Source organism: Lissotriton helveticus, chromosome 12, assembly GCF_964261635.1.
Source record: "Lissotriton helveticus chromosome 12, aLisHel1.1, whole genome shotgun sequence".
NCBI classification, from domain to species: domain Eukaryota; kingdom Metazoa; phylum Chordata; class Amphibia; order Caudata; family Salamandridae; genus Lissotriton; species Lissotriton helveticus.
The window spans coordinates 804,530,429-804,547,412 of NC_136073.1; the positions used below are offsets into that span (position 1 = coordinate 804,530,429).

The 16,984-nt window shown below is 50.2% G+C and overlaps 1 protein-coding gene across 2 annotated transcripts in view; it reads right to left on the minus strand.

Moving 5' to 3' along the window:
• The window catches only part of SEMA6C (semaphorin 6C), a 313,712-nt gene that overhangs the window by 237,087 nt on the left and 59,641 nt on the right, over positions 1-16,984 (minus strand). For both annotated transcript variants that reach the window (XM_078670650.1, XM_078670649.1), the window contains exon 2: positions 6,752-6,849. The gene's annotated coding sequence lies outside the window, so the exon portion shown is untranslated. The remainder of the gene's footprint in view (positions 1-6,751; positions 6,850-16,984) is intronic.

The following is a 16,984-nucleotide window of genomic DNA, read 5'->3' on the forward strand; positions in this document are numbered from 1 at the left end:
CAATGTTATTACACCTCTCGCTTCTCCCCGGTGCTAGTGCTGCGAATGGTGTTAGATGGACTAAACAAAGCAATTTTATCAGAACCCACCCCCACCAGAGCCGAGCTGTGAATTGGATCAGACAGACATAGCCAATGTAACGCAACCATCGCCCTCCAATGTGAAACCCTTTTGCTGGTGCACCAATAATGGGTTGAGAGAGAGACGACAGAATATTGCTAGTGACATATTATGCTTCATAAGCTCTTATAGAGCCAGTAGTGGACTATGTCCAGAAAAAACAATTTTGTAAGGTCACATGTGATCAGTGGAAACACACCACGCAACAAAGGAAGCTGGCGCAAACCAATGAGAGGAGTAAATTATTCCCCTTCCCATCTGCTGTCAAAAAGAGAATTGTTTCTCCGTATGCTCAGGCCGTATACTGATGCTTGCTAACATACAACGCTTCTTGAGGTCATGGGTCTTGTATGTATACACTGTGAATATTACGAAACACACATGCTGCAGTCTGCATAAGGCTTAATCCATAGCTGAAAACCATGACCTGTTGCCCTGTGCTTATTAAGATGCAAAGATTAAAAACAGGGGACAGTGATACATCAACACATCAGCTTCCAGGGCCGGCTTTAGCACTGGTGGCGCCCAGTGAGGCAATCATTTTTGCGCCTCCACATCCTATGACGTCTTTCTTGGATTCTCTCACTACCACCAGGCACAAGTGCCCCTCATCTCTCCAATCATAAGTTATTGCTAAACACAGTGCCCTCCCATGAGGTCAGCGCACCCCTTCACCGGTCAGAGCCCAGTGCAGCTGCACCAGTCGCACTGCCATGTCTGCTTCCACTTAACTGGCCACCTTTACTATAATAATATAATAATAATAATAATTCCTATTTGGAAAGCACAAACATATCACCCCCTTAACCCCTTGCATGTGTCGGACGGCCCCTGGCCGTTCGATGTCACAGTGGGCGTGTGCGGAGGACGACCGGGGCCGTCCGAACCCCACCCACTCATTATTTAGCCAGCACCGCAGCGGACTTTGCGCCGCGGTCAAGGGGTTAAAGGTTTCACGGTGCTGGGGGCCGTCGGGGACATTAAGTGAGCTATTGTGCAGAGTCAAGGGGCTGAGCTGATCTGCCACCAGGGTCCTTACCCGACTCCAAACCTCTGGCCTAAAGGGGCTAAAAGATAGCACGTAGTACTGAAGTTTGGTATGACTGCCTAGCAGTTTCTGCTTGTAGGAGAAAGCCTGAATTCCGATATGCACTCTTTTTTCAAATCCTTATGCATCTGAATGCAAATACAACTTTTGGGATCCCGTTTAACTCCCTCCCCCTCCCCCTCTGCTTTCTATGTACACCAGACATTGATGTGCCACCTCTACGAAACAAAGCAAGAGGGAGAAGTATAGATTTGATCGCCTTCCCAACCACTAAATATTTATAACAATAGAACGAGTCTTCCTATATTTTGTTTCGTTTTACGATAACCTTTATTCTGGATGATGTTCCAATGATCATTGATTTGGAAAAACAGTGTTTTTTAAAAACCCTCACTCGCGTACCTAGCAGGTGACATGCTTCACAATAGGGTTCCACCCTGGTCGCCAAATGATTCCAGGGTGTGCTGCGAAGACTGATAACAACAGAGCTGGTTTTGAAGGGGAAGTGTTACTGTGATTGTGTTGGCGTAAGGTGGAAGATAAAATTAGCTCGAGGCTCCTATTCACAAGTTATGATTTTATTTTCAGGATTCTCGATTAAAATTTAAAGTGTGATGGATACATGTGGGATATTGAATTGCTCCTATTCAACCTCGGTGCGGTTGACATGTTTCAGCCATCTAGTTTGCCTCTCAGGGTCAGGTTGGCTTTCTTCAGGACCATATATGTTCAACTTGCATGTGTACTATACCATGCAAGTGCGGGGTGTTATGCAGTGAATACTTACAGAACGGTGCTGTTAGTGAGGACAGTACTCCTTGTATCCTGTCTTAATTCGAGGTAGCCTGTTGCTCCTTGGGAAACTGTGAGGGGGTGGGCCCTGTAGTCAAACCTTCATCAAAGTGCCTCATCCGAACCTACCGCCTTCTCTCCAGTTCCGTAAATGACACAGACGCAATCACAATAACATTCCCCACAAAAACCGCTCCGCAGTAATCAGGCATCGCAGCATTCGGCGACCTGGAAGCATTCGGCGACCAGGGTGGAAACCTATGATGAAGCATGTCACCTACTAGGTAGGTGATGAGTTTTTTTTTAAATACTGTCCGCCTCTATATTTTCATGCACCAGTAATCTTCCTGACTCACAGCAGGATCTGATCTACACCTGCAGCAATATTCCTGCAGCGCCTGCACCAGTGCCGCCTCTGTGCCTGCAGTACTCACTCTCCATAAGGCCTGCATTGGTGACCTAAGTGAGAACAGAATCATGCGTCTGCATTCACTAAACTTCCTGACTCAGAGCAGGATCTATTGTGTGACTGCAGCAGACACCCGCGCCTGCAGCAATAATCCTGCAGCACCTGCGCCAGTGCCTCCCCTGTGCCTGCAGTGCTCAGTCTCCTTCAGAGGCTGCACAGGTGACCTAAGTGAGAAAAGAATCAGGTGTCTCAACATCCTGTGTCCGAAGCTTAACTCTTCTGCATTATCAACTCTCCAGCACATGCATTCAAGAGCCCTGCAGCCCCAGTGCCTGAACCTTTAGTCACTACTCTACATTGTAAAGTGTGGCTACTCCTGCACTTACAGTGAACCAGGGGCACCATAGAGATTTTCGGGGACCCTGTCCTAATGTATTTTGAGGACCCCTGTTCAGAACAGCTTTGAATGTATGATCCAATTTCAGCTCTTTCATGCCCTCTTTGGCCAGGTCACTGACAGTGCAGAGGCACAATGGTGCAAATTCTAAATGTCTTTACATCTAATATTCAGGAAGAGTGAGGTGTGTTTCAAATTTTGTAACACAGCAGCAGCTCACTAATGTCACTGCAAATAATCTCTGTTACACCCTCCCATTTCTCATATGTCAGGCCCTGTTTTGGTCTGAAAAACACTCTTATGAATAGGGCATGACACATTAACCAAACATTTCTTTACACAATGGTTGTCATATAATCTCACACATCAACCACATGAAAAGTAAATTAAAGGAAAACAGTATTTAAAGCAATATGTTTAAGAATTATTCAAGGTCATCAGGGCAAGAGTCTGCTGAACAGAGCTGGCTCGATCAGGGCCCCCCTGAAAAGCTTTGCCCATGACTGGAAACCTCTCTGCAGTGAGCAACTTTCTGGCACTTGTGTTTAGTATTTTCTTTGCGCCTGTGTTCATCCCCCGTCCTCTCTCACTTTTTCACATTCTTAATTAACATAAAATGCATTTATGTACAAGCGCAGTTGACCTTGCACCAGGACGATGCAGCTTTTTTGGAAAATGAACAGCATGCATTATAAACTCACGGCCCTCAGAGGGGTTAGCCGGAGCTGCGAGCAGGACTTCCAGGAATTCTGGCTGTGCTTATCCGCTTGGAGTGAGCTTAAGGCGCTTAGAGGCCTGGGACAGCGCCCTCGGTGCGCTGTGGATGCCGATAAGGAAGTGCCCGGTTACCGCGGTGCAGGGCACACACTCGTTTCCATATGTGCACTGTAGACCCCCCTGCACCGGGGCTAGGGGCGGGAAGGGAAGCCGCTAACAATGGCAGGACGTCCAGGAATTCTGCTGCGTCCATTAGGCCAGCGTTACTCGGGGCCCAGGCTGCTTCCAGGGTTTAAAGAGAGAAGAAAGAGGTGTGCGGGTCTGACTTCCGCCCCGTGGCACGAAGCGGTGACCGGGTGCCATGTTGGATTGGTGACACATTGCCACATTGGCATCTGATCCCCACAGGGCTGGACTGGGAACCAAAACCAAAACCTTTGCCAGGGCCGGATTTCGGCCTATTTTGTTACAGGGCCAATTTTGCAGAAGGCACTGTAACAAAAACGGCCCCCACCCATGCGGCGCACCGGGGGATTGCCCGGTGTCCGCAACGGCCTGTCCTGGCCTGGATCCCCCTGTTCAATACGAGAATCAAAATAACCAATCCAGCAGCAGAACACTGCCCTCAGATCACAAAGCTGGCTTGTGAAAACAGGAAGGACCAATCACTGATGAAGGTCTAAAGCTAGGGCCAAATTATGAGCCAGGTTTGAGTAAATAATGCAGCAAGAAAGGCCAAATTATGCGGCATAATGCGTCACGTTTTGTAATAGTATTACTTCATTATTTTGTCATTTTTAAACTTGGTAACACTCTCTGGGCATTGGTTGCACCTCTTAAGGACCAGTTTAACCCCCAAATATAGCAATAAGCAACAGAAAGGTGACCAGTCCAGTTATGTAAAGGGTCTTCAAGCACGAGGTTATACATTTAGCTGCATTTTTAATAACTTTTGAACCGTTTGAACGAGAAACATTTTTTTTGTTAAAATCTTTAGACCATGCAGCAGCTGATAGATTATGTGGCAAATCAATAATTGAGCGAAAATCTCAGCGGTTGCACAATCGCATCATTCCAATGGCCCGGAGTATATTGCACACCAGTCCTACAATTAGGAATAGACATTTTAGATATTTTGCAAAGTGTCTTGAATAAAGTCCTAAGTGCGCATCGAGATGTTATAGGATGTCCAATACTACTTCATTTTAGAACAGTAGGGGGAAGAAGCCTACCCAGTACAATCTCACTGACCCACCCACCTAGTACAATCCCACTGACCTCTACCCACTATAGCCCCATCGAGCCTCTTCCTTACACTCCAGGATAGATCATAGACTATATTGCTAAAAGTAAGTGCCGCTGTTTAAATTCTAAAGGGAAAGAAACTTGAACTAGTTTCATATTGTTTCTAACAAATTCATTTGGTACATTAGTTGTTTAATTTACATTAAAAAGTGCACTATTTAAGTTTTTAAGATTAACATACCACAGATGCCTCCCTCTTACTCCCAGCCAGGCACCCTCACACTCATGATACAGACTGGAAATGGACCAGTCCCCACACCACACGTCAGACATAGTTCATGAATGGACCGCTTCATCAATTTACATTGTCGCTTGTGCAGATGTTTCTGTTCAGAGCTAGCACACCTGGTTAGCGGATAAATGGTATACTCCAATTTAGAAATTCATGCGCAATCTAATTTTGTAATATACGTTCTGTGGCCACTATGCATTTGGTCCATCATCAGAGTTGCTGATATTTTTAAGACAAGGTTGTCAAGTATAATGGGTGTGCATTGGGGGGCGGGCCACTGGAGTAGATTCGGGAGGGGTAGTTCCAGGTCACGTTTTCAGGATAACCACTTTCTATGTAAATTAATCTCATTTCATTGCATTGAATACAAATTAATCTGACATGGGAATCATGAAATGTGATTAAATCGGGATCTTTGATCGACAACAACTATACGGAACGCGAGTGCTATTACTGTAAAACAGAGGCGTCAAGCACAGCAAATTCGTGTGGGCTATTCTACTAGTGTACTGCTAATAAATATGATATTTTGTTTAGAAAGCACTTTAACTGATCAGGCGCATTCATTAGATTTGAATCTGTTCATCTCTGGAGTTTATTCGACCAACTTTTCTCTACACTGTTGGAGTACTGAAACTACGTCTCCAATGCTGATACTGCTCTAAGGGACAAATATACAAAATTATTTTGTGATTCAAAGCCTACGCGTCACACAACAACAGGCTCTTGGACCGTATAATCTCAAACTCTGATGCCCACCTGCAGCATGTCTTTTCTTTTTCCTGAACCTTTTTTTTAGTTTATTTTCCAATATTTTAGTTGGTGCTCAAAATGCAAGCTTGAATTCTACAGTTTGCCAATCTTTGTTATCAATGGAGGTCTGTAAACGGGCATGTTCCTTGTTTTAAAAGTCCTTATGTTATAAACATCCATATTTATGCCACAAAATGGGTAGTTTCCCCAGACTTCCACATACCATAAGAGAACTAACTTTTTAAAGGCTCATTAAAAGACTCCCAGAGCTACATTTCTTCAATCCTCCTAGGATCAGGCATTCAATTGACCATTTGTGAAATATGCTGGGTAAAATGGCGTGGAAATCAAAGTAATATTGCCCCTGACCTCAGAGCATCCTGTTACCGAACTGTAAACAAACCATTTACACGTTTACATAGGTTACAACAGGGATAACCTTTAAGGAAAAGTAGAGAGAAGAAATGCATGTATATTAACTTATGTCACTGCTATTGACCTCAGACAATTCTGATTGATCAAGTGAACTCTATAGATTATAGGTTTCCACTCTAAAATTGAAAGTGATTTTCAAGGCTGGATTACCACAGTGGCCAGTGTGAGGTACATACAACCATAGCACAGTGTGGTCGAAAAGTGCACAGAGACAGTGAGACACTCACATGCATCTGCATACTGCATTAACTCCAACATCCCACCAGTCAGAAAGCTCTACATAGGCAAGGCCAGACAAATGCCAGTGGTTGCATCATATATAGTTGAAAAAACTGTTCATCCTTTGGAACTCCTGGACAAAACAGGGCCCAGTTTTAACCAAGGTCTACATGTAAGAATAAACATACATTTATTATGCATGATTAATAAAAACCGCTGCATACATGTGACATTCCATGTTGAGGTTCTGATCTGAAAGTACTCAAAGGCTGTGAGCTTGGGCACACCAACTAAGTATCAAAATTTTGTGGAGCTCAACCGTACCTTGGCCCACTCTCTGGTGGCTCTGAAATGCCTCAGTCATTCTTCGGATTTGACACGATGCGGTCATTGAGTTTCTTTTGGTACGTCCCCAAGGTAACCTAGAAAGAGACAAATATGTGCATCGTTAGCATAGAAGCATACTGATACTATGGTTTCAAATGAGATCCCAAATAATATCCCACAGCAGCCATACATGGATTCAACAGTAACAGTGGCCCCGGTGACTCCTGTGGTCACTGAAACGGTAGGTCCCAGATGTGAAACACAAGGAACCCATGGCGACCATGAGATACTCGCTCTTTGAGAAAGAAGTTACCCACCCGGAGACGGTGCCTGCAATGACCACCAATCAGGTTAAGTGCTACTAATGATCTTTATGGTCCCCTTTGTCATGGCCCAAGGGACCGCCCAACGCAGTGCTTTAAATGGGCCGGTACCGAGTACCTGCACTTTTTTATTTTCAGGGGGAGAATACCAGCACTTTTCAAGAGAATTGTAATACTTTTAATTGGAGAGTACCGGCACTTCTCAGAAACAAGCAGGTACTCTGGTACAGAGTACCTGCACCTCTATTTTTCCATTTCAAGCACTGGTCCAGTGTGAGATTTGCACAGAGCTACACTTCTTTTATAGGGCATGTGAACAACTATCATCACACTTATCCCAGTTTGGGCATACATAGGTGCCCAACCTTCCATCAGTGGGTGAAAGGGTTTATGGAGCACCAGGGCCATCTGGAACACACCTGGGTGCTAAGCCAATGCCTGTCGGATGGAACAAAAAAATATGACAAGGTCTAAAAGTGGCACAAAAACAGAGCAGTTGAGTAAAGGTCTGCTGTTCACTGAAAAGGGGTAGTGAGAATGTGAGACCTGGAGAGAAAGGGACTTATCAAACAGCAAACCAGGTATCGCAAGCCTGAACTGATGCCATCCCCGGAGGCATTGGGACAACAAAAACAAGGTGACGGATGGAAAGCTTGAATTAATCTCAGCTGATCGCAAACACTTGGGACCGTACCCCAATACATCGTTTTTCGCCCACCATGCCACCTCAGTTTTGACCTAGCCATATGCAAATCAGTCTTGACCCATCTCCAGTGGGAACAGACAACTCCGAACTGCTGAGCCAGGTCCTCCCTGGACCGGAGCATAGGCAACGCAGGCCTGGTTTCATTCCTATTAGTGCCCATCAGCCGGGTACAGCTTGGTTCCAGTGGCACAGAGAGACTGCACGGGACACATGTCTGGGAATACCCGGAACACTACACCACCTGAGTTTGGAGTCAGCCATATGCAAATCAGTCTTGACCCCACTGCCATGGGAACAGTCAGGCACAAAGTGCCAGACCTAGACCTCCTTGAACCAGAACACAAGCAACCCAGGAGTGGTTTCACCCTTTTCAGGGCTCATCAGCCAGGTACAGCTTGATTCCAGAGGCACAGCGTGCACGGGACTCACATCTGGGCATACCGGTCACATACTCCACATACATGTGACAACTCCTGAAGCATACCTGTTGCATGCTTCACATACTTCAGGGTGCAACCCCCTGAGGCTTTGTTACACTCGGTCTATTTTGAGCCACCTTTGAGATGTTAAAGCCATTTTGCATTCACGGACAAATGTTTATTTAGTTTTAGGGGGGAAAAAGCTGGAAAAAAATAAAAACATTGGGGCCGATATTTAATCTCTCCCTTTTCTCGTGTAGCCTTTCAGCAAGTTATGTTCTTAGGATTCAATTTAGAAAGGGTTGTAAGATTTTGAACAGAAAGATTGGGGCCAGCGATTGACCAATGGAGCCTTCCGAATGGTACATTCCGCGCCTGCTTGACCAATGGAGCCTTCAGAATGGTACATTCCGCGCCCGCTGAGATAAACTCTGTTCTAAATCCCTGCCCGAGGGCGTTCTGGAAATACATATTCATCACAGCACTTTTCCCTGCAATTTTGCCGAGCGATGGAGGGCTCTCAAAGTGATACAATAACCAGCGCCGTACTGGGCCAATTTGCCTGATTAGAGAAATGTCTTTCCGCGGCTACTGCCAATCAGCGGCTCGACTCCCTGCCCATGGGCCTTCGAGGCGGCGGGAAAACTACGAGAGGTCGGGGCGGCATCCATTGTGCGCGTCTTTGCCTCAGAACCTCCCACCACCCACGAGATAATAAAAACATATTGGAAAAGGAACACAGATCCGTGTTACCCGGTCTGACCTATTGTCGATGCTTAAACATGCATAGTCCATTGTCGAGCAAGCAGAATCAGAAACCCGGTCTATTTCGTAATCAGAGTCTAATTTAATTTGAGCAAAGCCCGCAGAGACAAATATATTTATATGCATGCAAATTGGAAGTCACATTCGCTTATTTAGATTTATAAGAAGCAGTTCAGGGAAATTTCGAAACTTCTCACTAGTATTTCCCCCCGGATTGGCCAGTTCATTGAGGACAATACACGTCAAGACCTCAGCTGACATCAAACAAAGAACATTCTAGAATGTCCGTCAATGGTGATTGTCAGGGAGGCGGGACTAGGTGACTTCACTGGGTGGGACCTTGAGGGACTTTTGACATTTCCTGAACATATCTTGATTGTCATCTGAACAGATCGGTACACATTACACTCAATTCCATCACGTGACAACACTGTGTCTCCCATATGATTTTTTATTTTTTATTAACAACCTTTGTGCAATGCTTCAACATTCACATTTTCAAAACAACCAAGTAAATAGGCAAGCATGCTTTGCAGGGCATAATTTGCTCCCCAACCATGCAGAATGAAGGGGTGCCAATACTGAGGCGGCCTCGTCTTGAATTCCCGCTTCCTTCCTTCTTTTTCCCATTTCTACCTTTCCCTGTCTTGCTCTGGGTCAAAGTCTGACAACAAAATAAACCAAGATGAAGGCCTTCAAAAATAGTGGGCGGAGTCAACCCCAGCACAAATTAAGCACAGATGCTTCGGAAGACTTCCAGCTTGTGTTGTATAGCCAGGACGGTTGAGGCCTTACGTAGGCCTGATATTGTTACGCAATAGCTTTTTACTTGGTATCATAGTATGCGTGCGTCCCCGGACCATTGCGATACTTGGAAACAGTCTTTCGTCTTGGAATAAGATTGAGGTTCTAATATGTACCACTGCGATGCGCTGTTAAAACAATATGTGTATCTAGAAGCTGTTTCTACCTCAAAAATGTATCAGCTACTGTTCCTAATACCTTCATATGTTTAGGATACGTACTGTCATCTTGCTACCCCAATATGTAATATGTAAACCACAGGGGGGCGTGGCCAAGATGGCGTCGGAGTAGGACGCTTTCTCCTACCTCTCCGGCGCCGATCCCGCAAAGCTACTAATAGCACGGCACCCAGTGTCCAGCTTGGCCCCTAGTCGGTGGCGGGGGTCGCCGATACACCGCGGAAGAGCACGGTGCCGTCGGTGAGGAGAAGGGGCACCCAGAGTGGCTGCAGATCCGGCGGAGATCTGCGGCCTGTGGATCCCCGGCCTGGATTAGCGGAGGCCGACCCGGCGTGTCGCGGAGCCTACCGCGGAGGAGGAGAATCTTTCTGAGCCCCGCCCCGCCCTGTGTGATCTTGCAGCGGCCTCCGGAGCTGCGGTGTGTTGCCGGAGGCAGTAAAGGGCGGCCGCGATCTCCGGTGAGCCCAGGGGGTGCCGATGAGTGGAGACCCGTGAAGCGGAGAGGCCCGGAGTCCTCAGTGAGGGGCGGCGCAACTGCGCCACTGTGCCCAGCCGGGAGGTCGGAGGAGCGCCTGCAGAGCGGCGCGGACTGAGCACTGCGAGGGTTCTGGGAGGCCGCGCCCTGGGGAGTGACCCCCCACCCTGGACGAGAGAAGAGCAGAGTGGAGCCCGGCCTGCTGACGGGGCCCGACAGGGGGACGTGTTGGCCTGCTGCAATAGCGATCTAGTGACTGTGACTAAAGTGGTGCATGCCCCGGGCCTCCTCTGTGGACTGACGCGGTGCCGCTGGTGCGGTGGGGGTGTAGCCACGTGGCGACTGACGACTGCACATCTACTGCCTTCCCTGCTCGGAGCGGCTGGTCTCGCCCTGCATAGTGGGGCCTGGGGGAGGTACTGATTGACCCTGGGAACTGCACGTCGAGAGTGGGCCAGGTGGAGGCTGGCTGCGGGGGGGTCAGCACCAAGCCACTGGGGTGCACTGATTGGCGACGGACGACGCCGGGCCACTTGCCTTGACTTCGCGGTGGCAGTGGGTGGCGCTGCACATTCCTGACCTGCGGGGCCCGTGGGCTCTTCCCTTGCTGCTCACGAGGCGCCGTCTGGAGGGAGGCTGCTTCGGCGCCATTTTGAAGGGGTGGCTGCTACCTGCATCGCGCCCGAGCGAGAGCGGACGGGCTGAACGGGCCCCGTGCTGCCCCAGAGATCCCATAGTGGTGCCAGCCTCTGATTCCCGGGGTGAGGGGCTTTGCTTTGGCCCCACGCCTGCCTAGGAGACCTGAAGATGTCCGCTGCGCTGCGCAAGGGGAAGCTGGGGAAGGATGGGAAGGATGGCACCTCTAAATCTTCACAACAGCCGGCCTCTCCTGGAGCGAGTGGGTCGTCTCGGCATTCTGACGACGAGGCGCCTGCCACCAAGGCATTTATGACTGAGTTGTTCGCCGCCATCAAGGAGGAGATCTCGGACCTCCAAGTCCAATTGGCGTCGGACCTCCGTGAGGTGCGGCGAGATGTGGACGGGATTGGCGAACGAGTGGCGACGCTGGAAGATCATGATCTGACTGTTTCAAACGATGTGCACCAACTTCAGCAAGATATCATCCGCCTCACTGAGCAGAATCTGGATCTGCAGGCCCACACGGAGGATTTGGAAAACCGGTCCAGGAGGAACAATATCCGGATTCGTGCGGTCCCTTGGGACGGTGAAGCTGGGGATCTACGCGGCTACGTGCAGGCCCTGTTCCTACAAATTTTGGCCGAAGACGATGTGCTGGAAATTAAAATGGACAGGGTCCATAGAGTGGGGTTACCCAGGAGAGGAGGGGGGCCGCCTCCGGACATCCTAGTGTGTGTGCACGACTTCCAGGTGAAGGAACGCATCCTGCGGAAAGCGAGAGCCATCTCCTCCTTGCAATTCAGGGGCCACAGCCCACAGCTTTACCAAGATCTTGCGGCATCGACGTTGCAGAAACGGAGGGACTTCCGCCCAGTGACTACCTATCTTCGGGACCACAACATCTCGTACTCATGGGGGCACCCCTTCCGCATCATATTCCGATGGCAGAATCGACTGGTACAAATCCGCTCTCTCCAGGCAGCTAAGGAATTGTTGGATCTGGATGACGTCCCTTCCACGCAAGAGGCCAACGACCCTTCCTCGCGGAGGCGGCGTCGGTCGTCCTCCTGGCACAGAGTAGGAGCATCGCCGAATCGGCGGCGACCAGACAGTGCTACTAGCTTATTGGAGCGTGGAGATGCGGTGGCTTCGGTGGCCTCCGCCACGCTGACTGATTCTCAACAAAGCTCGGGGGCAGCGTGACCATGACCTGTAGCGGATCGGCGCCGGAGGGGATCTGGCCTTAAGGTCTTGGGGGTGCGTTTGTACTTTTGGAGAAGACACCCCGGACCATGGCCCTGGGGGTTCTCGAGCTAGTACCCTCTCCCTACTCCAATCCGGAGGGACTCTGTCATCTTCTGGAACTGATGGAGACATTGTTCAGGTTCAGTGCCTTTTGTTTTTTTCTATTGTTGTTCTGTTTGCTACGGGGGGTTGGGGGAGGGGGGCTCCGAAGGGTGAGGGCTGAGGGGGGGCTGTTGGGGTTGGGGAGGGGGGGGGTTGGGGTGGTGGTGGCGTCTGATAGTTGTGTATGCGTGGTGTGGTCTGCACTTCCGGTGTCTTCCACTGATGTTTATCGCGGGGGGCCTCTCCCTGGGGCATTTTCTGCCGCGTGTGTACTTGGGTATTCCCTCATCGTTACTGACTGTTTGAGGTGGGGCATTCTGGTGTCCTTGGATGGGTGGGATGCTGTCTCCCGGGGCTGGATGCGGGCCTGGTTGCTGGTAGTGGGATGTCTTGTGGCTCATCATCTGTGTAGGTTGGATGACGGGTCGCCTGGTGTGCCTAAATGTGGGAGATCCGATCATGCTGCTCCAGTGAGGTGGAGGGGATGGGGGAGGACTGGCGGGGAACGATTGGAGTTGGGCCTAGCCTGGATGTGTGTGGTGCTGGGGTGACACTGGTCGAGGTGGGGGCGGGGTCCTTGTTGCCTGGCTTTCAGAGCAAAGAATCCCTCCATAGTTATGCCAGTTAGTGTAGGCACCTGGAATGTGAAGGGTCTCAACTCCCCGCAAAAACGTCTAAAACTCTGGAAGTACCTGTCGGATCACCATCTGGATGTAGTGGCCCTCCAGGAGACCCATCTGGCCAGGAAAGATGAACATAGGCTTAGGCACCGACAGTTTCCCCTCATTTATAGAGCGTCTGCATCCACTAAACATAGAGGAGTGGCCCTAATGTTCAGAGCGTCCCTTCACTTTCAGCCTCTGGGGGTGAGTGGGGATAAGGAGGGCCGATGGCTCATGGTGAAGGGATCCTTGTATGGTCGACAATGTACTTTTGTGGTTGTGTATGCCCCTAATGCTGGTCAAAATGGTTTTTTGCAGGAGCTGTTGGACAGAGTGGGGGGATTTGTGGAGGGGCGTTTGTTCATCTTGGGGGATTTTAACATGGTTTGGGACAAGGGCATGGACAGCTCAGGTGCGCGTCGGGCGGATTCGGGGGTGTTCTTGGCTGAATCAAGGAGACAAGTAGAGACCTTGGGCCTGGTGGACGGCTGGCGCTTCCTACACCCGCAATCTAGGGATTATACGTTCTTTTCATCTGTACACCAGTCTTACTCCCGTATAGATCATATCTTTGTTAGCCAGGCGCTTAGGGGGGATGCCCGCTTCTCTGATATCTTCTCCATCTCTTTATCCGATCATAGCTTGGTGGTTCTTGGCCTACAATGGCATGTTGGCGGGGACGGTTGGCGGAAGTGGTACTTCCCGGCGGCACTTACCAGGGACGAGGTGTCTTGTAAAGCGCTGCGGAAGGCTATTGGGGACTTCATGGCGCTTAATCCGCCCTCTGACACCTCGGTATATGTAACCTGGGACGCTTGCAAGGCCTCCTTGAGGGGCACCTGCCTCGCCCTTAACGCCAACCTCAACAAACTGCGGAGGGCGGAGAGGGAGGCACTGGAGGCGGAGCTGGCCCTCTTGGAACAAGCACACAAAGCCAATCCATCCAGGGTGACTCTCCGACCGTTGACGGCAGTGAGGGGGAAATTGAGGGCCCACTATAATAACAGGGCTGAGTTCACTCTCCTCCGCCTACGCCGCGTCTCCTACTCCCAGGGGAACAAGGTTGGGAGGCACTTGGCACGGCAACTCCACGATAAATGCGAGAGGGACTACATTGGGGGTATCCGGGACCACGCGGGCTCTATACAACATGGAGATGCTGCCAAGGCGGATCTGTTTGGCCGCTTTTACGCTGATCTTTATGCCAGTGATGCCCTTGACCCGGAAGCTCAATCTACGTTCCTGAATGACCTCCCGATACCGCAGGTTTCCCCGGAATGGAACGACTTGTTGGGCTCCCCAATCACTAGGGAAGAGGTCCTGGCCGCCATTAAAGCGCTGAAGCTGCACAAGTCCCCGGGCCCAGACGGTTACACTGCCCTGTTTTATAAGACGTTTGCGTCGGAACTTTGTGATTACCTGGTCTCCCTCTTTAATGCCATGGCGTCGGAGGGCAAAACGTCTGACTCTATGGCCGAAGCGTTGATCACGGTTCTTCCCAAACCGGGAAAGGATCTTGCGGATTGCGCCTCTTACCGGCCGATAGCGCTCCTCAATCTGGACGCTAAACTGTATTCTTCTATACTCGCTGGGAGGTTGCAGGACTTGATGCCGGCTTTGGTACAGCCGGACCAGTCCGGCTTTATCAAAGGACGGCAAACTCATGACAACTTGAGACGTGTGGTCCACCTGATTGAAAAGGCTACTAGGTTTCGTATCCCTGCAGTTTTAATAGGCCTCGACGCGGAGAAAGCCTTTGACCGCGTCGACTGGGGCTTCTTACATCGTACCCTGGCGGCATTTGGGTTTTCATCCCGCTTTCTGCAAATGCTTGAGGCTAATTATAGCAACCCTATGTCGAGAGTGTTGGTTAATGGCCACCGATCTGGGCGATTCCATCACTCGCGTGGAACATGTCAGGGATGCCCTCTCTCCCCACTCCTCTTCGCTCTCAGTATTGAACCCTTGGCGCTTGCGATCAGGGAACACGAACGTATCCTGGGCATCCCCTTCGCCGGGGAACAGCACAAGATATCACTATTTGCGGACGACGTGCTGCTCTCACTTCAGGACCCGGAAGTGTCGCTACCCTATGTTCATACGGTGCTCTCTGACTTTGAAAAGGTGGCCGGTTTCAAAGTCAACCTTTCCAAATCGTATATTCTGAACTTGACTCTCCCGCCTGAAGGGGTGCGTCGATTACAGGCACTTACCCCCTTACCATGGTCGTCCTCCTCGCTGTTGTATCTGGGAGTGCGCCTGACGCCCACTTTGGGCGCCTTATTCTCAGCTAACTTTTTGCCCATGTTGACTGTGATCCGCACTGAACTTGAGAGGTGGAAACCGAAATTCATTTCCTGGCTGGGTAGGATTCATGCCCTCAAGATGGTCCTCCTCCCGAAGCTTCTGTACCTCTTCCAGGCGCTCCCCATTCCAGTGGAATTGGACTATTTTCGTCGGCTAAAGACTCTGATGTTGAAATTTGTATGGCAGGGAGGTAGGGCACGACTCTCGTACGCGGTGCTTCGCCGTCCACGTGCGGAAGGGGGTGTGGGGTTCCCGGATATGAACTTGTACTACAAAGCGGCGCAGTTGAGAGTCCTAGTTGAGTGGTCACAACAGCTTTCGGAGAAGCATTGGCTCCATATGGATCGTTGTGTGGCCGGCAGGTCCATTTGGGATCTGGCCTGGAAACCAAAGGCCGACCGTCCCAGGAATGCGTACATCAGCACTCCTACCAGCACGGTGTTGAAGGTATGGGATACCCTTAGAGGGGACGATAGATGGACCACCTTCCCTTCCCCCTTTACCCCTATTCATTTTAACCCGGCTTTCCCCCCGGCGTTGTCCGGCGGACCCTTTGAGGTTTGGAGGGAGGGCGGTTGCCGAGCTCTTACCCACCTGTTTCATGGGAAGGCGCCTCTTACCTTTCATAACTGTATGCGAGATTATGGGGTGCCACCCACTGAACGCTTCCGTCACCTCCAGCTCTTACACTGGGCAACGTCGACGGCGGTCGGGGACGCCGCAACTAGACCACTGACGAAATTTGAAACTTTTCTTCTCCGCACATCTACGATGAAGGGGGCAATTTCCTTCTTATATGGAATGTTACTCGAAACGGCGGTTTCCCCCCGTCCTCGTTATATGGCCCACTGGGAGGCTACCTTAGGTAGGGACATTTCTGATGGAGAATGGAAGACCCTCTGGCGGGATGTGACGACACATAACCACTCCACGGATCTCCGAGAAGCTCACTTCAAATTAATGTTTGACTGGTACTTATACCCCTCTAAGCTGCATCGGATCTTTCCGGCTACCTCAGATAGATGTTGGCGGGGCTGTGGTATGTTGGGGGACTTTCGCCACATATGGTGGGACTGTCCCGTCATTCGTCCCTTTTGGTCCGAGATCCTGTCCCATATTAAAGATATACTGGGCTATCCGATCCCGGATTCAATGGATTATGTCCTGCTGGGGCTTAGAGATCCCCAATTGGAGCATCAGACTAGGGCTGATAAGCGCATGGTGTGGCTGTGTCTGGGAGCGGCCAAACTGACATTGGCAGCCGCCTGGAAACAACCATCTGCACCGGCCTTTTCGTTGTGGCACGAGCGATTGTGGCGACTCTTAAGTATGGAGAGACTGTCTGATATTTTCCTGGGGAACTTCAAGAACTTTATGTTTACCTGGGGACCCTTGGTGAGATTCTTGTCCCGAGGTCTGCCTTCTGCAGTTTGTCCCCCAGCACTTCGTGCGTTACACCTATTTCAAGTTTAACCATTCCGTGTGAGAGTTGCGCTGTGTGAATGATGGCCGCCACCACCAGGGTGTGGGGGGGGGGGGGGGATTGGGGGGGGTTGGGGGGGGTTGTTGTTTTTTCTTGTTGCGGCATACCTTCAATATAGAGG